This window comes from Carcharodon carcharias, chromosome 29, assembly GCF_017639515.1.
Source record: "Carcharodon carcharias isolate sCarCar2 chromosome 29, sCarCar2.pri, whole genome shotgun sequence".
Lineage (NCBI taxonomy): Eukaryota > Metazoa > Chordata > Chondrichthyes > Lamniformes > Lamnidae > Carcharodon > Carcharodon carcharias.
Genome location: NC_054495.1, coordinates 9991441 through 10017009, shown reverse-complemented (window position 1 = coordinate 10017009; position 25569 = coordinate 9991441). Strand labels below are relative to the sequence as shown.

At 43.5% G+C, this 25569-nt stretch overlaps 2 long non-coding RNA genes across 3 annotated transcripts in view; both read right to left on the bottom strand.

Annotated features, from left to right (window-relative positions):
• Nucleotides 1-260: 260 nt before the first annotated feature.
• On the bottom strand, nt 261-6622 carry LOC121270981. Its single transcript, XR_005941652.1, has 2 exons — nt 5013-6622; nt 261-1284 (listed from the first exon to the last, which is right to left on the bottom strand). It is a non-coding gene; the product is annotated as an uncharacterized LOC121270981 (long non-coding RNA).
• Nucleotides 6623-7448: 826 nt separating this feature from the next.
• LOC121270982 overlaps nt 7449-25569 on the bottom strand; it is a 20109-nt gene continuing 1988 nt past the window's right edge. Inside the window, exons 2-6 of one of the 2 annotated variants that reach the window (XR_005941653.1) lie at nt 24866-24960; nt 18650-18768; nt 10512-10588; nt 9314-9367; nt 7449-7776 (exon numbers count right to left, since the gene is read on the bottom strand). This is a non-coding gene — a long non-coding RNA (uncharacterized LOC121270982). The remainder of the gene's footprint in view (nt 7777-9313; nt 9368-10511; nt 10589-18649; nt 18769-24865; nt 24961-25569) is intronic. The other variant, XR_005941654.1, reaches the window with a different exon arrangement.

The following is a 25569-nucleotide window of genomic DNA, read 5'->3' as shown; positions in this document are numbered from 1 at the left end:
TTTTGAGTAAACCTGTTTCCATCTGTTTCAGATGAAGTTACATTGTTTCATAGTTTGCCATTGTGAAATTTGAACTCTTGATCTTGGGGTTACAAACCCAGTACCATAACCACTTGGCTATTTAAGCCAAGCTCAAGTCCAGCATCAACGGGCATTGTGAGTGCAAACAGGAAAATACGACGGTAAATTGGAGCTCATTGTAACCCCACCCGAGATAATGTGAGAAATTTAACCCACTGACTTTACTACAGGATACCACGTCGCGATAAAACTCAACTATGGAGCAGCTTTATTAAGAGAAAGGCACCGCAAAATTAGACATTTGTTATTCAGGCAGCTATTTACAGAAAAATGCTAGCTTATATACTTTCAACGTGGACTCTCGGTGGCAGACAGCACTTCCTTTCTAGTAGCTTTCGATGTTATTGCGTAGCTCCCAGCTCCCTTGCCTCTTGTCTATTGCTCCATTGTCCGTCCTTGCTTTGTTCTGTCGTGCGCCGCGTTCCAGTAACACGCTGTAAGTGTCCTCGCGATCCTTGCAAGCCCCCTGCTGGCTCCGCTGAGGCTAACAATTCGAACTGTTCACGCACATTTCGCTGCTCGATCGTGGGGTTCCTGCCCAATCATGGGCGCATTCACGTGAACAGCCACTTGCCTGTCTATGGGCACAGTGACCGTATACAGCTCTGCTTACCTCACGGGTTCTAAACTGACGCAAGCCTGTTTTTAAAGCGTAGCAATACTTCTGCAGGTTATATTGTAGTGATCAGCAGGCAGAGAAAGCCAGAGCCTCACCCTTAATTCTAACAGATTATATTAATAGACCGACAACGAAAGCAAATCATTCTTGCATTCAGCCCAGTTACAGATTCACATTAAAGGAGCGAGAACCGGGTACGCCCCCGGCATTTATCACACAAGGAGAGTCGAGAATGTCCAATCCCACCCACCATCTGCAACTGGAACAGACTCGGCTCGGCGTCATTGGCCTTTTCATCTGAACTTTTTCCCGCTGTTACCAGACGCCTGAGAGCTGGAGGGGAAGAGAGCTCGAGTACGTGAACAAGAGAGCGGAGAGAGTGAGAAAGTGGAGGACGTGAGATTGGGGGAGGGCCAAAGAACTCCCCCCGCTGATGGTCGTTGTTTCATTGCTGCCGTGGCTGCTCCATGTCATTGCGGCGGCGGTTGATGTGTTGGTTGCAAGGTGGGTCATTGTGCTGTTTGGAGCTGTAGTTGTAGAGTAGGAATCAGTTTGATTCGACGTCAGATTCATGGTTTTGATAGCTAAACAATTTCAGAAGAGGGGGGAAATAAAGAAAAAAGAGTTGGATAAGAGTGTATTTCGATCCCAAACACAAGCATGATCTTTCATTGGAACGCAATACCAATTCACACTGGCATTTTTTTTTAAATTTAGCATAAAAATAAGACCTGAATAAAAATAGACGGATTACATTCTTTGCCAACACGGTATTCAATTGAAAATAATGCTGCAAATTTATTTCCCCTGGCAATTATCTGAGATTTTTCTTTGTTGGTTATACTTCCCGGACAACAAAAAGTCTCTGATTTGGAGAACTCACGCCGTGTGCGTTTGATGTTAAAAGATGCTGCAGGAGACTGGCAAAAACTAAAAAGGTGCTGTCCTTTCACAAGGAAACATTTAGGTCTGTGGATAGGGACGCAATTAAAAGGTGTAATAAAATCACTGGAAAGGGAAAATAGATTCGTATGATCAATCAAAAATGAAAAAAAAAAGGCTCCCTTTCTTCCAGGGAATGTTAAGCTCTCTAACTAAATGGTTTAGGACTCTTTAGACAGGAGAAATCTCCCGGTACAAAAATGGATTCACAATGATGATCCGAGATCTGAAATGCCTGGAAAGGCAACAGACTGGGAATATCCCCTCTTGGGTAGAGGGATATTCTGCTCATTTCAGAGAAGGCTATTTAATATAGATGTTCAAAATCACGCAGTATTAGAAGGAATAAGGAAAAGTGCATTTTTTTAAAGCTTTTTAAACTCTCGTATTGTGTAACAATGCAGGTCCAGGTCGAGACGAGAGGATGAAGCAGCACCGAAATTGCCTTCGATGTACCAAAAAAAAGAGTTGTGGGAGGAGCCTGAGTATGACTGGAACAGGTAATGTTCTACATACCCCATAAAGAGACAGGCATAACTGGGGCCCGTGCGTGTGCCCATAGCCACACCTTTTATTTGGAGGAAGTGAAGCAAGTTAAAGGAGGAAAAATAAGTAAAAATGCCTGGAAAAACTCAGCAGGTCTGGCAGCATCTGCGGAGAGGAACATAGTTAACATTTCGAGTCCTCATGACTCTTCAACAGAACTAAGGACAAATAGAAATGAGGTGAAATATAAGCTGGTTTAAAGGAGGGGGGGGTGGGTGGGACAGGTAGAGTTGGATAGAAAGCCAGTGATAGGTGGAGATAACCAAAAGATGTCACAGACAAAAGGACGAAGAGGTGTTGAAGGTGGTGATAGTATCTAAGGAATGTGTTAATTAAGGGTAGAAAGCAGGACGAGCAAGGTACAGATAGCCCTAGTGGGGGTCGGGTCGGGTGGGGTGGGGGTAAGGGATCAAAATAAGCTAAAAGGTAGAGATAAAACAATGGGTGGAAATACATTTTAAAAAAATGGAAATAGGTGGGAAAAGAAAAATCTATATAAATTATTGGGAAAAAAGGGGGACCAGAAAGTTGGTGAGGATGGAGGAGAGAGTTCATGATCTAAAATTGTAGCACTCAATATTCAGTCCGGAAAGCTGTAAAGTGCCTAGTCAGAAGATGAGGTGCTGTTTCTCCAGTTTGCGTTGAGCTTCACTGGAACAATGCAGCAGGCCAAGAACAGACATGTGGGCATGAGTGCAGGGTGATGTGTTGAAATGGCAAGCAACAGGGAGGTCTGGGTCATGCTTGCGGACAGACCAATGTAGAGGAAACTGCATTGGGAGCAACGAATGCAGTAGACGAAATTGAGGGAAGTGCAAGTGAAATGCTGCTTCACTTGAAAGGAGTGTTTGGGCCCTTGGATGGTGAGGAGGAGGGAAGTAAAGGGACAGGTCTTGCACCTTCTGTGGTTGCATGGGAAGGTGCCGTGGGAGGGAGCTGAGGTGTAGCGGGTGATGGAGGAGTGGACCAGGGTGTCCCAGAGGGAATGATCCCTGTGGAATGCTGCCAAGGGGGTTGAAGGGAAGATGTGTTTGGTGGTGGCATCATGCTGGAGTTGGCAGAGGATGATCCATTGAACGGGGAGGCTGGTGGGGTGATAAGGGTGGACAAGGGGGACCCTATCATGGTTCTGGGAGGGAACAGAAGGCGTAAGGGTGGTCCATGGGAAATGGGCCATATACGGTTGAGGGCCCTGTCAACCAGCTAGGGTGGAAAACCTCGGTTAAGGAAGAAGGAATACGTGTCAGAGGAACTGCTTTTGAAGGTAGCATCATCGGAACAGATGCGATGGAGCTGAAGGAACTGAGAGAATGGGATGGAGTCCTTACAGGAAGCAGGGTGTGAGGAGCTGTAGTTGAGGTAGCTGTGGGAGTCGGTAGGCTTCTAATGGATATTGGTCGACAGTCTATCACCAAAGATCGAGACAGAGAGGTCAAGGAAGTGAAGGGAAGTGTCAGAGATGGACCATGTGAAAATGATGGAGGGGTGGAGATTGGAAGCAAGATTAATAATTTTTTTCCAGGTCCAGATGAGAGTATGAAGCAGCACCAAATCAATCATCGATGTACTGGAGAAAGAGTTGTGGGAAGGTCCTGAGTTGGACTGGAAAAAGGAATGTTCCACACACCCCATAAAGAGACAGGCATAACTGGGGCCCATGCGGGTACCCATAGCCACACCTTTTATTTGGAGGATGTGAGAAGAGTTTAAGGAGAAATTGTTCAGTGAGAGAACAAGTTCAGCCAGATGGAGGAAAGTAGTGGCAGATGGGAATTGCTCGGGCCTCTGTTCGAGGAAGAAGCTAAGGGCCATCAGACCATCCCAGTGGGGGATAGAAGCTGGAGGGGTTGGACGTCCATGGTGGAGGAGGCGGTTGGAGCCAGGGAACTGGAAATTGTTGATATGATATAGGGTGTCAGAGGAATCACGGATTTAGGTGGGAAGGGACTGGACAAGGGGAGAGAGAAGGGAGTCAAGATGGCAAGAAATGTGTTCTGTGGGAAATTGTTCAGTGAGAGAACAAGATCAGCCAGACCAAGGAGAGTGGTGAGAGCCAGCTGATCGCACATATTCAATGCAGTTGGTCAATGTAGGATTCATTAATCTCAATTTCTACAGAAAATTGATAAAAATTATTGAATTAGCAATGATTCACATTGCTTTGACCACTGATGGATGCCATCTCCACTCCGAAAGGCCAAAAAGTTGCATGAAACAGGATTGGATGATTTAGCTGGCTTAGTTTAATAGTTAAATTTGCAAATGGTAAATAACTAAAGAAAAAGCCAACAACGGATACATGTGGTATCGAATTAAACTGACCATAAGGCAGAGAAACAGACAATTCAGTTTAACTAATATATATTCAGTTTAACTGTTCTGGGGTGGGATTGTTAAACTAGACGAACCTTCTACAGCTCACCCAATCCGTCAACTTTTCTATTCTTTTCTCCTGATGGTTTTATTTTAATCGATTTTCCCCTCAAGTGCAGGTGGGATGAGGTTTTTTTTTCTTTAGAAGATTTGAACGTTAAAGTAGATTTGTATTCCAGCAAACCATTTGTTCGGCAGGAGCCGGAGGCTGAAAAAACATCATACTCGTGCAGCTACCAGAATCAGTACTGGACTGGAAGCTGCAGGATGGGAATTAAATACCAACCAGTTGACAGACTGATTCTAAAAACAAAGCTGACATCTTTCCTTGTTCTGGGCGGTATGTAGGTGTATGTTACACGCTATAATAGGTTAAAGGGAACTACAGTTTTATCCACGAATCTCAGTGTCATCCTCACCCCGATAACTAATTTAAAAAGAACAGCCTCACCTTCAGTTATACCAGTGCAGAGAATGGCGACAACAAATAACAGCTTCATTTTTCTGCCTTGTTTGCACTTCGCACAGATTCTTCGCTGCTCCCTGGAAGCAAACTGCCTTCTATCTCTGCCTGAGAATCAGGACTTTGCAAAACAACAGTCGCAGCTTACACTTCAAGCCCGCCAGGTAACACTGCCGACGTTACTCCGGCGCTTATTATATATTAACAGGTTAGGGTGGCATGTCAGGTGACGCTCTCTGGACATTCCTATAAAATTGCGGGTTAAAGTGCACAACTTGAGTCACTTGAATTCCACAATAATCATCCTGCGGTAATAGCTACGGGAATGCGGGGATAGCCTCTAAAAATGCATCGGCCGATTGCAGATAGTACAGAAGGAACAAAAGGAAAAATGAACTAAAAGAAGCGGCTTGTTCCGCACATTTTCTTTGCTATTCTTTACGTCCCGTTGGGATACTGAAGGATGTGGGGACAAATCAGGCGAGAAGGAGTAGACTGGGTGCAATCCTTAATTATATGCAGAGTGATCAGGCGATTGGATTGGGACTAGATAGCATCTTAAAGAGCAGTGGAACTGAGGTGTGTGGCAGGATAAGACGAGATGGACTTCCTCGCTACTTGATATTGTTGGCTCTCCTTCCACATTCGTTATTATATTTAGAGAATATTAAGGGCACAGCGTTTGAACAGGACACGGGGGTGAAGTCTGGTGGGATACTAGATGGAGCGGGACACCATCTGCAGCGGTGGGTTAAAGTGTGGAATGGTAAAGTGCATTGGGATAAACTGGAGCGCAGTATTAAACTGTGTCAGGTATTGAACTGCATGGGTTGTGAGCAGAAGGGTGGAATTGGTTAAAGTTGGGACGATGAAACAGGAGGGTGGGATTCGGCGGGGTGGATGCCAAAACCTGTAAGGAGAGTGTCGGACGATGGGATTATTAGGGAGAGCGTTTAATGGTAAGGGATTGAGCGGGAGAGTGGGATTAGACTGAATGGGATATTAAAGAGTTTGGCGAGTGCGTAGGCAATTGGGATTAGACCAGTCAGAGCATCAAATCGTATGGTGAGTTAGCAGGAGTGTGGGAGTCGACAGTGCCATTTATTAAATGGACTCGGGGTGAGCGAGACATTGGATTAGGCTGTGTTGAGGGATTTAATCATACAAGGAGTGAACAGAGTGGGAGGGCAGGAGGGGGTTCAACATTGTGCGGCATATAAAATGTCCTCGGAATCAGCAGGGCATTGGCCTTAGGGTGAATGCTCTATGAAAGTTTATTGAGTTTGTGGATGGTGTAATACACCGAATGGAGTGTTAAATGGAAGAGATTGGATTATAAGGGCTGGACGAGACTGGGCATCTCAAGCAAAAATAACACGCAGCCATAATAATTCAACATGTCTGTCTGTGTGTTTGTCTGTGAGTGTGTTTGTATATGTGTCAGTTGAAATGAGGAAGTGTTCACTTATTTTGTTGATATTTTCTTTCGGGGTGCAATCTGCCTTAACCTGAGAGTTAGCAGCAAAATAACAACTAAAAGAACGATCTGAATTTGAACCCTCATTACGGGAATCTGCAGCCTCCAGCAACAACGTCAATCTCGTTTCCGTTTGTCATTCCCACCTTCCTCAATCACGTTCTAAAAACTGGAGATTTGAGTTTGATTAACAACTGTGTAACTTTTAATTGCCGTGTTTTCCATTTGGTGATTAGTCATTAAGCAACATTTTAAATAACAGTGGGGAATTGATTCCTTACTTTGTGATTCATCTGTGCCTGATATTCAATTATCAAAGTCTTCACTGTTTGATTCATCGCTACTTCATATTGATTGGCCTGCATCCTTAATTCTTCTCATTCTGCAGCCTCTGCATTGTAATTCCAACCACGTTAATTGTCTATTTGCTCCGTCGCAAATGTATTCAATTTGCATCTGTTCTTTGTCAATGATTGCATAAGCCTGAATTTAGACAGTGGAAGCGTTTGCATGTATCTACCCTAGCCCGTGAATCTGAACTCTAGGTTTCTCTCTCTCTATCGTGTGTGTGTCGGTTGTGCGTGTATGTATCTGCACATGTCAGTCCGACTGATATTATTTCCCTGAGTTTGTGTTTCCTTGTCTCTTTCAGAGTCTCTTTGTGTTTGTATAGCCAATGCTGAATGTTCAGGCAGGAAAAGATATCGAATAATTCACTCTAATCAGTTAACAAAGATCTTTTGCCTTAATAACCTCAGATGAATATACGTCAATACCCTCCACAATACATCAGTTAGTCGCTTCTTCATACTTTTGAGGACAAAGGGCCGATACTGCCTAAGCAAGGAGATTGCAGGAAAAGATTAAGGAAATATTGCTGCATTCGTACAAGGTCTTGAACACAAAATGGATACCGTAAAGAAACGTAAAATGGTTGACTTGTGTATGTAGACTTTTACTGACGTCATGAACGAGAAGAGAGAAACAAGCATCGAGACAGACACACACACATAGTGACCATAGGAAGAGAATGGCAGATGGATCTTTGGGTTTCCAAACAGCATTTGATAAGGTTAATCAAAGATTTAAACATTAACTCGTGAGTTAGCATCAGCAGGAATTTGCAGAAAGTCGTCCCAAATTCTCTCACCCGAAGTGTTTCCTAACTTCACTCCTGCAAAATTGTGTATAGTGTATAGATTGTTCTCCCGAAGCCTCCAGACGATTCATGAATCCATGTCTAATATCTGATTAGCCTCCGGTTATTCCTATGTACTGATGGAAAAAATTTGGGTAATACAGAAGCAAGTCTGATGAGAGCTTTCCGTTTGTTATATAAACAAAATGATAGAAAGAGGTGGTTAAGGTGGTTAAAGTGATTAACATTGGAGATAACCAAGAAGTCAGAATTAGAAGAAAACAGATATCTCAGAAATGGTGGGGCTGGGGTTGATTTGAGAGACACAGAGAAAGAAGCCAATGGATGAAGTTCAAAGCGAGGGTGTGAATTTTAATCATCGAAGTGATTCAAAAACATGAGATAATGTAGATCAGTGATGGATGAACGCGGCTTTGTGCGAGTAAGTATGTGGGCACCAGCGTCTTGAATGACATGGAGTTTCCAGGTGGAAAAATGTTGGGGGCTCTCCATGAGGGTGTTGGAATTTTTAAATATAGAGGCTTGAAAGACTGAGTTGAGGGTTTCAGTGGTAGATGACATGGAATCAGGTAACGTTATGGAGGTAGAAAGAGGTGATCCTGGTGCTGGCGCAGGTATGAGGTTAGAAATTCAGTTCGGGGTCAAATATGGTGCTAAGTTTGTGAACAGCTAGTTCAAAGTTCAAACAGCCTCATGGAGAGCCCCCAACATTTTTCCATCTGGAAACTCCATGTCATTCAAGACGCTGGTGCCCACATCCTTACTCGCACAAAGCCGCGTTCATCCATCACTGATCTACATTATCTCATGTTTATGAATCACTTCAATGATTAAAATTCACACCCTCGCTTTGAACTTACTAAGGCAGTTACCATGGAGCGGGAGAGAGTCAGTGCCTTGCAAACAGAGTTTATCATGGGGACCGAAGACAATGACTTTCATCTACAGAATATTTAATTGGAGGGAATTCCTGTTCATCCAGTACTCATACAAACAAATTGATAGTTTAGGGAGAGAATGTTAGGGTCGAGAGAGCTGATGTTGAGGTCGAGATGGGTGTCATCTGCATCCACGTGGAAAAGGATGCTGTGTTTTCAGAATATACAGCCAAAGGACAGCGGGTAGATGTGAAATAGAAGCTGGGGTTGGCTGAAGGTAATTCCTAGGATGGAACAGCGCAGGGGGAAGGGAGGCAAGATGATGCAGGGGATTACGATTGAATAGATAAGAATGGAAGCAGGCTCCTGCTGTACAGCCAAGCTGGGTGAGGATGGAGAAGCGTTGGAAGATGATGGTGTGTCTGGGTTTCACAGCAGCAGACAGAAATTAATTATTCCATCTGGAGGGGGTCTCCTTTAATTATGCACCTATTCTTTGTTGTTGGTTTTAGAAAAGGCAGAATTCAAATTTCACAGAAGTGCTCTGGGGCATTCTTTGTTATCATTGGCTCAGGCCTTCATATTATAACATGCAGGGAATTTCCAACTTCCTAATGCTGTTGTTTGACTGTCTCAGGGCTTGTATCTTATCCCCTTCACTTGTTGTTCTTTCATTTGTGTGAAGAATTTGAAGTTAGTGAGATATTGGTAAAATATTTAAAACTCTAAACAGCTACAGTTCTGTGAATATGCAATTGAAATATCAGATTCTCACCTTATTCAATCGATCCAGTCCTGAATCTTCACTTTCCAAAGCCATTGCCTATATCTGAAAAGATCACAGTATTTCAGAGTGCAGAGGTGTATGAATGGAAGCGGTTTTTGATTCATTTTGCGCAAGAACTGTTGATACAGGATGAGATTTACCTGACAGATACCGAATTCACAAATGAATTTTTAAATTATATAATAAACTGTGACAGAATTACGACTTTTTCTTCTGAATATTGAAGGTGAAATATCTCATCATTATAGTCAATGACATCAGGCAGAAATGAGGATAGAAAGAACTGGAGACAAGAGTGACAGACAGAGAAAGAAAGAGAGAGACAATGTTAGATCCTACGTATTAACCGGCGTGTACTTTAATATTGGGCCATTTTCTTAATAGATTACCACTACTCTATTTCCTTCCAATATGTATCACGTCTCAGTATTTATGGTACCCTGTCGTGCGTTGTATGAATTTCATCAGTCAGCCGAAGCCCTCCTGAAATCTGCTATTAATCTCTTCGCTATGCATGACTATGAAGTTATGTCATGTAAACCCGCAATGCCATCATTCCTCTTTAGTTAGCATGATGTTGTAGATTTCCGGTTAAGCGTTTGGACTCTGGGCGACATGGAAGTGGCGAGGGAATTAGGGTTCACTACCAGAGACAGTGAAAAAGTTCTGGTGGAAATGCACCAGTGGTTACAGGAGTCTTGAGCTGAACGGCAAGATATTTGTCATGTAAAAATCGAGATGCGATGGAGATTCTAAGTATAATCACAATTAACTCAAAGTTGAATGAGGAATGTGTTTCTTACTCAAAGTGTGTGCGCCTCGATTGATATGGGCTTTGAGGAAATGCCAATAGCAAAACAAAAAAAAATACTTATAATTGAGAAAGATCTTATTGACGGTTGCAATGTGTTCAAATTACTTGAACTAAAGGTGCTGAAACTCGCGACACAAAATGACAGAGGTGAAGAATCGGGCGCAGGGGTGAATTTGAAATTGACAGCCGGCTCAATGCCAAAATTTCATTCCCTTTGTTCATTCCATTCATTTATTTTTCTTTTATTTAAATTTTTGTCTGTGTGGATATCCTGAACGGTATATAAAGAGGGCATGGGAGTTGTGCGAAGGAATCCTTATTGTAAAAGCATCCAACTGAGTTGGCATAAATCGGCTCTATTATCAAACATACACCGGATTTCTGCTCATGTATCGGCCATTGCTGACACAATTTCAGGTACGACCGCACAGCATTGGCGCTGAAAGGCTCTGAGAAAAATAACAAGGAAACAAGTATCAGTCAAAATGCATCGCGGCATTATTAACAAACCTGATTGTTTACCATTAATAATAATTAAAACCCCAGAAGTGAACGTTGCACAATCGAAAGAAATGCTAATTAAATACCAATCACATCATCTATTGAAATGCCTGAAATGTTCATTGTAATGCCTACCTGATTGGAGTTTTATGGACCAGCAATTTGCACACTTAGATTAACGTAACTGCCGAATATATTTCCGTTGCAAAGTAAGTAAATGCACAATAAAAATAAGTTTAAGCATGCATTAAATATTAATTAAAATATACTTGAATTTGCCTTGATTCTTCCTCGAATCAGTCGAGAGATATCAATTCTTACGCAACTAAATGAGCATTTAAATGCTCGTTAAATGTCATTTGGAACACTCAACACCTAAATAGTATTTGAACTGCAAATAAAACGCCTTAAACATTCCAGAAATTCCGATTTAATTAGCACCACCACATACCACCAAGTCTGTGCCTTTTAAGGATTGTTTTGTTCTTCCAGCAAGATACACATCACATCTTGCAGCTGTTAATAAATATTACGTAGAATTTTACTATCCGCCATGTCATGAGGGTAGCAGACATCTCATGTAAGATAAAAGCAAAAAACTGCGGATGCTAGAAATCCAAAACAAAAATAAAAATACCTGGAAAAACTCAGCAGGTCTGACAGCATCTGCGGAGAGGAACGCAGACAGACATGCTTGAAGCCTGTTCCTGATTTCACTCAAAATGATCTATGTCCTAATAAAGATCAAAGCGCTTTCTCTATTTTTCTTATTGTCGAATTTTGAAGGTCATTGCTAATCGCACCAAGCTGACAGAAAGGTGAACAACTCGTTCAAATGGGTGTTTTAGAAATTGGATGACTTATTAAGCAAAGTCGTTGTGCTAGGCTGCTGACATCTTACTCACGCACTTAATATCGTTCACTGGGAATGAATATTATGCTATTGTGTAGTCAAAATTGCCCCAAAAAAGAACATTTCTCTCTCTCTCTCTCTCTCCCTCCCCTTCTCTCTTTCAAGCCCACGCATACTCCCACCAAACGTACAATTATGCTTGAGTAAAATCTTTGGGATACTCGACGGTACGACTTTTGTCCACACAAAAGCAAAATGCTGTAGGATTTGGAAATCTGAAATAAAACCAGGGAATGCTGGAAACACATAGCAAGAGGACGACCTGACACTTTAACGCTTTTTTTTCTCGGGGGAAAAATATAATATGATGGTTCATCCCCAACCTAAAACAAACCACTACACCCGCCTTTACTCTGAGATGGAGTGCTCCTGCATTTCCATGAAACCGCCAACCTCTCTCGATAAACCAGGAAGAAGGTGCTGATTGATTTGGCAATTTGAAAATCGCCTTCCCGAGGTCTATTTTTTTTGCAAACCAATCCCCCTGCTAGGATGTAGCCCAGGGTTGTTTCTCCAGCGGCTGGCCGCTGTGCGGTGACTGCCCACTGGCGACCTTCACATTCTCCCTCACTTTCCCCTGTCCCTCTGTTCAGCTACCACCTCCAGCATCTGCATACGCTCAAATGTGTGCCCTTCCTGAAAGTCTGTACACAAAAGGAAAGGGTTGGCAGGCTGTGTGTCCGCTGTTTTGACAAATGAAGCAGAGGAATCGCCAGAAAGAGGTCTTTCAAGTTATGAAGTCTATGGCAGGGTTGATGTAGACAGAATGCTCCGTTCCTGGAGAAGAGGGAGCCAATGTCAAACAGTCAGCAAGAAATCCAATAGGGAATTCAGAATAAACCTCCTCGCCAAAAGAGTGTAAGGAGAGGATCATAGGGGAAAAGGAGCAGGGGTCGGCCATGTGTCCCATCGAGCAGGCGAACAGGGATGTAGAATGTGGAAATCAATACCTCAGGGAATGTTTGAAGCGGATAGCTTACATGTGTTCAAGGAGAACACATGCAAATGTGTAAGGGAAAAGGATATGGGAGGTTATGAAGGGCGATTTAGGTGAGAAAATGGCAGCCATTTCGATAGAGCGGAAACACCGTCGTTGTCTGGGTGGGTGGGTAAGGATGTCCTAGGTCAGTTGCAGCTACCCTGTGGTATCCCCTCTTTGTCTCCATCAAGTGGAAATATGGAGAGCCACAGAGAAGCAGAGAGAGGTCCTCAAACAGAACCTCAGTAAACTAAATAAAAATGCTTGTTGCATATTTCATTTAACCTTAAAAGACGCAAGCACTATACGGGAATTGTAGCAAACTGTGAGAACACTTTGACACTTAAAACATTGTACGCTCTCCTGAGAAGTTAACGATTAAAGGGATGGTCACATTTCAAAACTAAATACATCGTAGAAAATTATGAAATGCCGATGGATATGTGAGCACAGCAAGGTCTCTCAGGTAAGAATGATTTTGTATTCAGCTGTGTTTGCGTACTTTTTCAGTTTATTCAAAGTTCAAATGGAGCGCGAGAGAGAGAGAGAGAGAGAGGGGTGGGGTGAGACTGATAGATAGAGCTCGATTTGGAGAACTGCCCAGACCTCCGCCCCTTAGAACCTCAGGATACTGAAGTAAAATGTCAACCAGCTGTTTCATTTAACACCAACCTCACAGCACTGACAGGAATAATTTGACAGGCTTCGTATTACTTGTGGGGGGGGGGGGGGGGGGGGGGGGGTGGGGGGGGGGGGGTGCAGAGGGGGGTGACATTCCCTTCTTGAGAGTCTATACCTAAAAGGAAAGGGGTGGCAGGCTTTGTGCCCTCTGTTTTGACAAAGGAAGCAGAGGAATGGCCAGGTAGGGTTCTTTCAAGTTATGAAATCAATACAGAGCTGATGTAGACAGGATGTTTCCACTTCTGGAGAAGAGGACGTCAATGTAAGACAGTCAGCAAGAAATGCAAGCAGGAATTCAGAAGAAAGCTCCTCTCCAGAAGATTGTAAGAGCAGGGACATAGGAAGTTGGAGCTGGAGTCGGCCATGTAGCCTGTCGAGCAGGCAAACTGGGAGATAGAAGGTGGAAATCAATACCTTAAGGAATGTGGATAGTATCGATGTGTTCAAGGGGAAAAAAAGATAAAATGCAAAAAACTGCGGATGCTGGAAGTCCAAAACAAAAACAAAAATATCTGGAAAAACTCAGCAGGTCTGGCAGCATCTGCGGAGACGAACACAGTTAACGTTTTGAGTCTGTATGACTCTTCAACGAACTAAGTAAAAATAGAGAAGAGGTGAAATATAAGCTCGTTTAAGGGAGGGCGTGGGTGGGACAAGAAGAGCTGGATAGAGGGCCAGTGATAGGTGGAGATAACCAAAAGATGTCACAGACAAAAGGACAAAGAGGTGTTGAAGGTGGTGATATTATCTAAGGAATGTGCTAATTAAGGGCAGAAAGCAGGACGAGCAAGTTACAGATAGCCCTATTGGGGGTGGGGTAGGGGAAGGGATCAAAATAGGCTAAATGGTAGAGATAAAACAATGGATGAGATAAACTTAAAAATAATGAAAGTAGGTGGGAAAAGGAAAATCTATATAAATTATTGGAAAAAACAAAAAGGAGGGGGAAAATCTAAAAGTGGTTAGGGATGGAGGAGAGAGTTCATGATCTAAAATTGTTGAACTCAATATTCAGTCCAGAAGGCTGTAAAGTGCCTAGTCGGAAGATGAGTTGCTGTTCCTCCAGTGTGCGTTGAGCTTCACTGGAACAATGTGGCAAGCCTAGGATGGACAGGTCGGCATGAGAGCAGGGTGGAATGTTGAAATGACAAGTGACAGGGAGGTCTGGGTAATGCTTGCGGATAGACCGAAGGTGTTCTGCAAGGGGAACATATGCCAGCATGTAAGGCAGATGGTTATGGGAGGCTACAAAGGATGATTTTGGTGAGAAAATGGTAGCCATTTCGATAGAGCAGAGACACCATCGTTGTCTGAGGGTGGGGTAAGAATGGCGTACATCAGTGGCAACTACCCTATGAAATCACCTGTTTCTCTCAATCAAATGGAAATATGGAGAGTGAAGGGGAAGTAGGATAGAGGAAGGTTCCTTGGGGGTTAATTACAGAGGCCATGACTAAAATGCATGGTGAACATTTCAACACTCCACCCTGCTCTCTTGCCCACATTGGGCAAGTCCTTGGCCTGCTGCATTGTTCCAGTGAAGCTCAACACAAACTGGAGGAACAGCACCTCATCTTCCGACTAGGCACTTTACAGCCTTCCAGACTGAATACGGAGTTCAACAATTTTAGATCATGGGCTCTCTCTTCCATCCCCACCCCCTTTCTGACTCCCATTTTTTCTAATAATTTATATAATTTTTTTCTTTTCCCATCTGTTTCCAGTATTTTTAAATGTATTTCCATCCATTGTTTTATCTCTACCTTTTAGCCTTTTTTTTATTCCTTCATCCCACCCCACCCCACCCCACCCCACCCCCATTAGGGTTATCTGCACCTTGCTTGTCCTGCTTTCTACACTTAATTAGTACATTCCTTAGATAATATCACCACCTTCAACACCTCTTTGTCCTTTTGTCTGTGACATCTTTTGGTTATCTCCACCTATCACTGGCTCTACTTGTCCCCCCTCTAAACCAGCTTGTATTTCACTTCTCTTCTATTTTTACTTAGTTCTGCTGAAGGGTCATTCGGACTCGAAACATTAACTGTGTCCCTCTCCGCAGATGCTGCCAGGTATGTTTTTGTTGTGGTGAAGATTCAGGGCACGGCTGCCAGAAGAAAAGACAGAGCTCGGCAGAGTAGGAGTTCCTTGATAAGCCACAAGATGCGCTTTGTCTATTGCAAATTGTGAGTAAAGGTGAAATCCTAATCTGCTGAGGGTGTGCTTCACTGTAATAGGATGGTAAATTTATTACCTGTGCAAAGTTGATTGGCGAATCATGATATAATAGTGTTTCATGTAATCTCTGATTGGTTGTAGCAAATGAACTGCAATTAGCAGGAATATATAACGTGGGGAAGATGTCTCCATTAGTGGGAGAGACTAGGATCCGAGGGCACAGCCTCAGAGTAAAGGGAAGACCTTTTAGAACAGAGATGAGGAGAAACTTCTTTAGCCAGAGAGTGGTGAATCTATGGAATTCATTGCCACAGAAGGCTGTGGAGGCCAGGTCACTGAGTGTATTTAAGACCGAGATAGATCGGTTCTTGGTTGGTAAGGGGATCAAAGGTTACGGGGAGAAGGTGGGAGAATGGGGTTGAGAAACTTATCAGTCATGATTGAATGGTGGAGCAGACTCGATGGGCCGAATGGCCTAATTTCTGCTCCCTGTGTCTTATGGTCTTATAAGATTAACGATGTGTAATTGATGGAGTTTGGGGGGAACTCGTACGTCCTCCAAGGGTACCTGCAACCCCCTTGCATATGCTCAAATAAATAAGCGAACAAGGGAATTTGAGTCTGTTCTGATCATTGGGGTGAGGAGGGTGATTAAACTCCCACTATAAGCGGCGTAGTCGGCAGGATTGGCCAGACGCACCCGGAGGGCGGTATCATGCCCTGATGAGTATTCTTTTGATTGAAAAAATACTCCAGAACGATTCCGTGTCTGACGAGAATGGCATATCCGGGGCCGTATCAGAGAGACTTAAGGGAGGGTCCCGAGTCCAAGGTAAGAGGCCGAAATAGCTATGGGAAAGGCAGCTACCGAGGAAGCTGAACCGCAGGGGAGGGGTGGAGAGGGGATGATGTCACTCCACCTCGCCCGGAAGCATAAAGAGCTAATATTTAAAATAAAAATAACTTATTCAGAAAATATGGAAGGACGGGTGCGAACCGAAAAGGCCCCCACTGAATTTTCGGTAAATAACTTAAAACATGAATCGATCTAAGTCACAAGAGTTGTTTGTGCTCGAGAGAGAGAGAGAGAGAGAGACAGAGAAGGGATACCCTTAGGTAGGGCTAATGACCAGTGACAGGCAGGGGCAGAGGATATATGAGTCGGTTTGATTGTCTCTGGAGTGGAACCTCGCAGATCCCTTTATATCACTACTGCTACTTGAAGTTTAGTTTAGAGTATGAAAGTTTTAAGTGGTTACGTTCAGTGTCATAAGAATGGAAATACACACCTTTTTATATGTGTGTGTGTGTTTCTGTACAATGAAGTATTTAGGTACAAGGAAGCATTCATATGTGAGCTATAATGTGTTTTCTTCCCTAAATTGTCTTGTGTATGTGCGTGGAATTCAGCACTTTAGAGCCAAAAGCTTCATATTAGATTAAAGAAAAAGGGTGCTTAACATTCCAATTTTTGAGTATAAGGCTCGAGTTGCGATTTCTGGCAAAAATCGCAATTTGAAGGCGTTGTGAGGCTAAAACGGGATTTCCCTTTGTTTGAGATGAACCACCCCACCTTGCAAACTCACAGGAAGTATCTCTTCCCATCAGCTTCCAAGCTGATTGCGAGGAAAAAAATGATCTGGAATTCAAAAGGATTCTAGGAAAACCAAAAGACATTAACACAGAGTCTGGTGGTTTCTGTGGGTAAAAGGGGGTTGCTTTTGAAGAGATGTATTAAATATGAAAGAAAATCTGCAGCCCGACAGCGCTGTTGCTTGAATGTGGGACAATCTTGAAATGTGAAAAGTGCAGTGTAATTTAGAAGGATACTTTTGAATAACTAGGATGCTATCCAAGGTAAAGCATGTGTTGATAAGCATGTGGGACGTTTAATCTGTATACAAATTTATACACATGAGAAAGAGGCAATGTCAATTTTGATAGTGTAAATTGCAGTTCTTACAAAGTTTTTTTTAAAAAATGCAGTTTGGCTTCTGATACAAAAGGGAATCTTTATTTTAAAAGGTTTAACCACAATTGGCACTAATTCAAATGCTGCAAGATTTTGTATTTGTAGGTCTGTTCCCAAAATCGAAAGTTAAGCTCAAGACCTTGACAAAGTTTGTCAGAAGTCCAATTTTTTGGTCCAGTTAATGAATCTGGGATAATTCAAAAATGAAAAAAAAAGGTCAGATACAATCTACTAGGTTATTTTTGAGAAAATAAATTGTTGTTTGAGCAGATACGGACGCAAAACGTGTTAATGCCTCATTTCTGTTTTAAAAATGTTATGAGAATACTTTATTGGATGGTAAAGTCTCTCCAGACAATCTGAACAAGATGAGATGGTACCTATTGCATGTGTAAAATGGTATGAGGAAATGGTTAAGGGTAGGAGATAAGAGTAAGGAAAAGAGGACACAATATACAAACTGTTTTAAGAGAGGTGAATTTGATAACCTTGCCATCACCTGAGATACTGGAACCGCGAAGAGGGAGATAAGCAAAGATCTAGAGATAGAGACCCCCATTGACAGGGAATGGTTAATATGGCCTAACGAGTAAGAAAAACATTTTAAACAGTCGAGACAATAGAGGAACTGACCTCAAGCGAATCTTAGGATGATCATGGTCAGAGGGAGCTAATGGTATTTTACCTTAAAGGTAAAATATATGGAATCGGTAGTTGAGGGAGTTGAAGGGTAGGAGAAATAATACTTAACAACAATTTACCACAAGATGGATACAAGTAAAGGGAAAGCTGGAAGAAGGCTAAATAGATGTATTGCTGACTATATCAATGTGCCTGTGAGCTACAAACAGTAAGACCACAGGATTAACACTGAAATCACCTGAAGTTCTCAGAGAACTGGAAATGAAGATACTGAGCCATTGAAGGATAGGGTAAGAAAGTGCATTGTAGAGTTGTGCAGACAGCTTAAGGAATTGAGGTCAGGCAGGAGATAGCGGACCAGGAAAGAAGGGGGGGGGGGGGGGGGTGGTGGTGCGGGGGGTGGGGAGCGAGGTGGGTGTCGGCTCCCTAAGGACATGCCAGAAGTCAGGGATAAGGTAATGGTGAAGGTAACATCCGAGAAACCAGGTTTTGCACCCAATTGGATAGGACCTCATGAGATAATAATGATTAGTCACACTTACGCCTGTGTGGATATGAAAGGGAAAGGGCGCTGGAGGCACTGGTCACCATTGAAGCATGTTACTAACTGATTTTACTTTACAGAACTAATCGTGACCAACCTGTAGTGACGGGGAGGTCTTGTACTTGAGTTCGCAGGAATGATGCTGCAACAACAGCGCTAACTGAACGCAAAACACCAGGGCTGCAATTAACTGATTCCCCCATCCAGCATTAAGGCCTGAACCAGAAAAAGGAATAGTGTTAGTGAGAGATGATAAACTTTCGCATGATAATATACAACATGGGCCGGTACTCGCCATCTTCAACATCCCTGATATTGGCCTGTCAGCGTGCTGCTCGGATCATACCCCCTGCACTGTCCACACCTCTGATAAAACAAGTGACAGCACAGGCGGCCTGCTGTGAATGGTGGACTGCACCCTTTGCTGAGGGAGAAGGTCGGCTAAAATGTAGCTTGGTTAATGATACCGCCAGAGCATTTAACACAGGAACCCTCTGCAGGCAATTCAATTGATTTGGCAACAGTGGTTCAGAAGGTCTGGGTCTTTAAGCTCTCTGCTGAAGAAAATTCTGGATAAAAGGACAGGGGGTCCAGGACAGGCAGCTCAGTACAGACTGAGACCTGCCACAAGTAATTCAGAGCTTGGCACTGTACTAGACAGCCCTGCTTGAACCATTAACAAATTGATTAATGTAGAGAGAAACCTCACAGATAATGCGATCAGGAATGACGTGTGCAGCACCTACAGATCATAGATGCACCAGGGGACACTGAGGAACAAAGAACAAAGAAAAGTACAGCACAGGAACAGGCCCTTCAACTCTCCAAGCCTGCACCGATCATATTGCCTGTCAAACTAAAATATTTTGCACTTCCGGGGTCCATATCCCTCTATTCCCATTCTATTCATATATTTGTCAAGCTGCCTATTAAACACCACTATTGTACCTGCTTCCACCACCTCCTTTGGCAGCAAATTCCAGACACTCACTACCCTCTGCATATAAAAACTTGCCCCACACATCTCCTCTATAGTTTTCTCCTCTCACCTTAAATCTATGTCCTCTAGTAATTGTTTCTTCCACCCTGGGAAAAAGCTTCTAACTATCTATTCTGTCCATGCCACTCATAATTTTGTAAACTTCTATCAAGTCGCCCCTCAATCTCCGTCACTCCAGTGAGAACAATCTGAGTTTCTCCAACCTCTCCTCATAGCTAATAACCTCCAGACCAGGCAGCATCCTGGTAAACCTCCTCTGCACCCTCTCCAAAGCCTCCATATCCTTCTGGTAATGTGGTGACCAGAATTGCACACAACATTCCAAGTGTGGCCTAACCAAGGTTCTATACAGCTGCAGCATGACTTCCCAGCTTTTATACTCAATACCACTGCCGATGAAGGCAAGCATGCCATATGCCTTCCTGACTAACTTATTCACCTGCGTTGCCACTTTCAGTGACCTGTGGACCTGTACACCCAGATCCCTCTGCCTGTTGATGCACTTATGTTTCTGCTATTTACTGTATAACTCCTACCTGTATTAGACCTTCCAAAATGTATTACCTTGCATTTGTCCAGATTAAACTCCATCTGCCATTTCTCTGCCCAAGTCTCCAACTGATCTATATCCCGTTGTATCCTTTGACAATCCTCTTCACCATCTGCAACTCTTCCAACCTTAGTGTTGTCTGCAAACTTACTAATTGGCTCAGTTACATTTTCCTGCAAATCATTTACATATACTACAAGCTGCAAAGGTCCCAACACTGATCCCTGCGCAACACCACTAGTCATAGCTCTCCATTCAGAAAAGCACCCTTCCACTCACTTCCTTGAAAAACTCAATCAAGTTAGTGAGACACGACCTGCCCTTCACAAAACCATGCTGTGCCTCTCTAATACACCCATTTGCTTCCAAACAGTAGCAAATCCGGTCACAAAGAATCTTCTCCAATAATTTCCCTACCACTGACGTAAGGCTCACCGGCTTGGAATTTCCTGGATTATCCCTGCTACCTTTCTTAAACAATGGAACAACATTGGCCGTTCTCCAGTCCTCTGGGATCTCACCCGTAGCCAGTGAGGATACAAAGATTTCTGTCAAGGCCCCAGCAATTGCCTCCCTTGACTCCCTCAGTACTCTGGGGTAGATCCCATCTGGCCCTGGGGACCCATCCACCTTAGTATTCTTCAAGATGCCTTACACCTCCTCCTTTTTGAACTCAACATGATCCAGGCTATCTACACACTCTTCCCTAGACAAATTGGCTGCTAAGTCCTTCTCTTTGGTGAATACTGATGAGAAGTATTCATTTAGTATCTCTCCCATTTCTCCTGGCTCCACACACAGATTCCCACCTCTGTCCCTGAGTAGGACTACCATTTCCCTAGCTACCCTCTTGCTTTTTACATATGCATAAAAGGCCTTGGAATTTTCCTTAATCCTGGTTGCCAATGACTTTTCATGACCCCTTTTAGCCTTGCTTGCTTAAGTTTCTTCTTACTTTCTTTATATTCTCCATGGGCTTCATCTGTTCCCAGCCTTCTAGCCCTTATGAATGTTTTCCTTTTCTTTTTGACTAATCTGACAATATCCTTCATTATCCAAGGTTCCTGAAACTTGCCATGCTTATCCTTCATCCTAGTAGGAACAAGCTGGTCCTGAATTCTTATCAACTGAGGTTTGAAAGCCTCCCACATGTCAGTTGTTGATTTGCCCTCAAACATCCGCCTCCAGTCTAGATTCCCCAGTTCCTGCCTAATATTGTTATAATTAGCCTTCCCCCAATTAAGCACCTTAACCCGAGGACTCCTGTTATCTTTATCCACCAGTACCTTGAAACTTACTGAATTATGGTCACTTTTCCCAAAATGCTCCCCTACTGAAACTTGGACCACCTGGCCGGGTTCATTCCCTAATATCAGGTCCAGTATTGCCCCTTCCATAGTTGGACTTTCTACATATTATTCAGGAAGCCCTCCTGGATGCAGCTTACAAATTCTGCACCATCCAAACCCCTAGCACTAAGTGATTCCCAGTGAATATAGGGAAAGTTTAAAATCACCCACCCACAATAACCCTGTTGCTTTTACATCTTTCCAAAATCTGCCTACATAACTGTTCCTCAATCTCCCACCAGCTATTAGGAGGCCTATAGTAAACCCCCAACATTGTGACTGCGCCCTTCCTATTCCGGAGCTCTACCCATATTGCCTCGCTGCATGAGCCCACCGAGGTGTCCTCCTGTCATACAGCTGTGATATTCACCTGAGACAAATTCATGAGGGTGAGGTGCCCCTGCGGATTACAGTTGCACACTTGTTTAACCTGTCACGACACATGAATCATTGTTTGGCCGGTTGTCAGTTCAGGGGCTTGACGCATATATATGAAACTGGTACTAAGTGTGTTGTGAATAATAATATTTTAATCAACATTGTTTTAGCAATCCCAGTTATACCAGAAACAATATCCACTAAGACATTAAATAGGGTAGAAAATATTGGGGTAGTTAAGGGGGGCGTATTATGTAAGATATCATAATATACCTCCATATGCAATAGAAATAGAGGGCAATATAGTGAGCACCACTTTAGAGAGATGCAGTGTAGCGGCCTCTTCAGTAGGGCATCCACATCTGATATATGAGATAGAGGAAGTTAGGTGCATGTTTAATGCAACAGCCAGTTGTACAATAGGAGCTCGATGGGCTCTAAGTTGGAACCAACTCATGTTGCCTAGATGGGTACAGGGAGATATTGCATCACCACGAGAATACCAATATGGTAATAATAGGCCATGTCCTATAACCAACCATGTGGTAGGTCTACACCCACAGGTACCAGACAGGGTGGGAAGAGTAGAACTGGTGGAAATCTACAAGAGGGAACCAATTAATGTGCAGGCAGAGGGAAGCATAAAAGAAAGCTCAACACAATATTTGAACCAGTTCCCCTATGTAATCCCACTGTTACCTGAACACTGCGCAGGTATCTGCGTCGAGACCCAGCCAGTGCACAGACCCTATTAAATATTGCAGCAGCAGGTTAAAATTCTGACAGATGAGGTCGAACAGATTGACGATACCACGTGGTGGGAAGGCTAAGGAATTAGGGGCTGAATGTATGGATACACCCATGTATTAGGGTCGACTCCCATGTTTGGTAATCACCCAGTTGCTATTGGTTGCACACTAAACATATCTGGCCCACCACACCAGGAGGGACACACAAGATATGGCAAAGAATATGGGGTTGCAGGAATGGAGGGGCCAAATAAGAGAGGGCAGTTCCTGTAATTGCAGGGCCAACCTGTACAGATGGTATAACCTTATACACTTATAATCCTAAAATCGATAGTTGGCCAGTATCAATGAGTGGTGGCGCATACGGAAAGGGGCAGTACCACTGAATCAACTACCTTGGGCTAGGCCAAGCATCAAAAGGGGGAAAATGCAGGGGAAGTAGGATAGAGGAAGGGTCCTTGGCAGTTAAATACAGAGACCATGACTAAAATGCATGGTCCATTTCTCTGCCTTCACTTGTCAAAATGACAGAGACAGAGGTGTAAACATTGACCAAAATATTAGAGGGGAGGGGGGAGACATTAACGCTCTTTGGCGTTGCCAAACCTGACCTCACTAGAGTTGAAGATAGGACTTCAAGCTAATTAGTGGGAAGTGGGCGTCAATTGAAGGAAAGTTTGAAAAATCAAAAATCTACCTCTTTAAATATTTTAAAAATCAAAAATCAAGGTGCAGGGTAGTGAAGAGGTGAATGATAATCAAAGTGTGACAGGAAGGGGCAGAAAATAAGCAGAACACCAAAGGAGCAGCACAGAGGGACTTGGGTGTTCTTGTGCATGAAACACAAAGAGTTAGCAGGTAAGTGCAGCAAGTAATTTAGAAGGCAAATGGAATTTTGGCCTGTTTTGCTAGGCGGCTGGAGTTTAAAAATAAGGAAGTCTTGTTACGACGATACAGAGTGTTGGTGAGGCCGCACCTGGAGTACTGTGTACAGTTTTTATCCTGGTATTTAAGAAAGGATATACTGGCATTGGAGACAGTTCAAAAGAGATTCATTAGGCTGATTCCTGGAATGAAGGGGTTGACTTATCAAAAGCAGCTAAACAGGTTAGGCCTTTATTCATTAGAGTTTAGAAGAATGAGGGGTGATCTTATTGAAATGTACAAGATTCTGAGGCGGCTTGACAGGGTAGATATTTCCACTAGTGGGGGGAATCTCAAACTACAGGACATAGTTACAGAATAAGGGGACACTCATTGAAAACTGAAATGCGAAGGAATTTCTTCTCTCAGAGGGTAGTGACTGCCTGGAATTCCCTACCCTAGAGTGAATTGTGGAGGCTAGATCACTGAAAATCTTTAAAGAGGGGATAGATAGATTTTTGAATTATCGGGGAGTTGAGGGCCAAGAGGAGGTGCACGAAAGAGGGGTTGACGCCTGGGGCAGATCAGCCATGATCTTATTCAACGGCCAGACGTGAGGGGCTGAATGGTCTACTCCTGCTCCTAATCCTTGTGGATGTTCTTGTTCACTCATAGGCTCTGCGCAGGGTCCCCAATGACAAGTGGGAAATTATTTCTGATGCTTGAACCATCCTCCCCCACTCAAACGAACAACACACACACACACAGTCCTACTTGTCTCATTAAAGCATAGACACGCAGTTAAATCAAGAAAAACAGGGGAGCTGGAGTGAGTGGGGAGAGGGGGAAGGACGCAGAGAGAGAGAGATTGAGAGCGAAAGGGATAGAATAAAATTTGATAGGCTTCGGGATATTCCCCCTCACACACTCAGTAAAATGAATTCAAATGTTTGCTCCTCACCTCACTTAACCCCCAAACTGATTACACTGCCGCAAACAGAAGCTTTACTCATCAACTGCGTTACGAAATTGCATCAGTTGAGAGGGTTGTTAGTTTGATGCTGCCACCAACACCCCCCCCCCCCCCCCCACCACCACCCCTCGAGTGCTTTACAGGCGATTAAATCTTTACCGAGTGGTCAATGCTACATTAAAGGAAACGCTACATGTCATTGGTAGTGACGGAAACACACCCCCATTCGGGATAAGGGACCGATCTCTCCGTCACACTCAGAGCTATTGCAAACCCCTATCCCCCTGTTTGCTGTGATACTGAGGGGTTATCCCTCCAATTCTCATAGAGTCCTGAATTCCATCTTTTATCCATGGAAGAAACTGTGGATTTAGTTAACCGGGCGCAATAAAATAAATAGGGTTTAAAAGAGGAAACTAAGCCTCAGGGTAAGAGTCAAACACGACATACCTGAGCCAATTCGTTTAGAAGATGTGGCAAAGTCCTCAGTCCGTCCCCAGTGGCTGAACTCTCCTGCCAAGGGTTCCTCGTTCCAAAATCTCCTTCTTGGGATTTTTATATTGCATGTTTTCAGGATAAAACCTCCGCGAGGAGGAGGAGGAGGAGGAGGTGGAAAGAAAATATATATCCATAAGACGAAGCAAGGGCATTTTGAAGAAAACTAAAATCCTCTCCCTTCGCAGTCGCTGGGATCGAAATGAGTTTGCTGCCATTCCAGTTTGATGGGCTCTCACCAGAATTTCAGAAGTCAAAACAGGAACACATGGTGCTGGGGTGGGGCTTCGCCTTTGTAAAGCGGGGCTTGGTGATGACTGACAGGTTGGGGGCCACCAATGGCAGGAGCATGGGGGAGGGGCAGCTGACGGCAGGAGGCTCCTCTGGAACATAAACAAAAACAAAAATACCCGGAAAAGCTCAGCAGGTCTGGCAGCATCTGCGGAGAGGTGCACAGTTAATGTTTAGAGTCCGAATGACTCTTCAACAGAACTAACTAAAAATAGAAAAGAGGTGAAATATAAGCTGGTTTAAAGGGGGGTGGGACAAGAAGAGCTGGATAGAGGGCCAGTGATAGGTGGAGATAACCAAAAGATGTCACAGACAAAAGGACAAAGAGGTGTTGAAGGTGGTGATATTATCTAAGGAATGTGCTAATT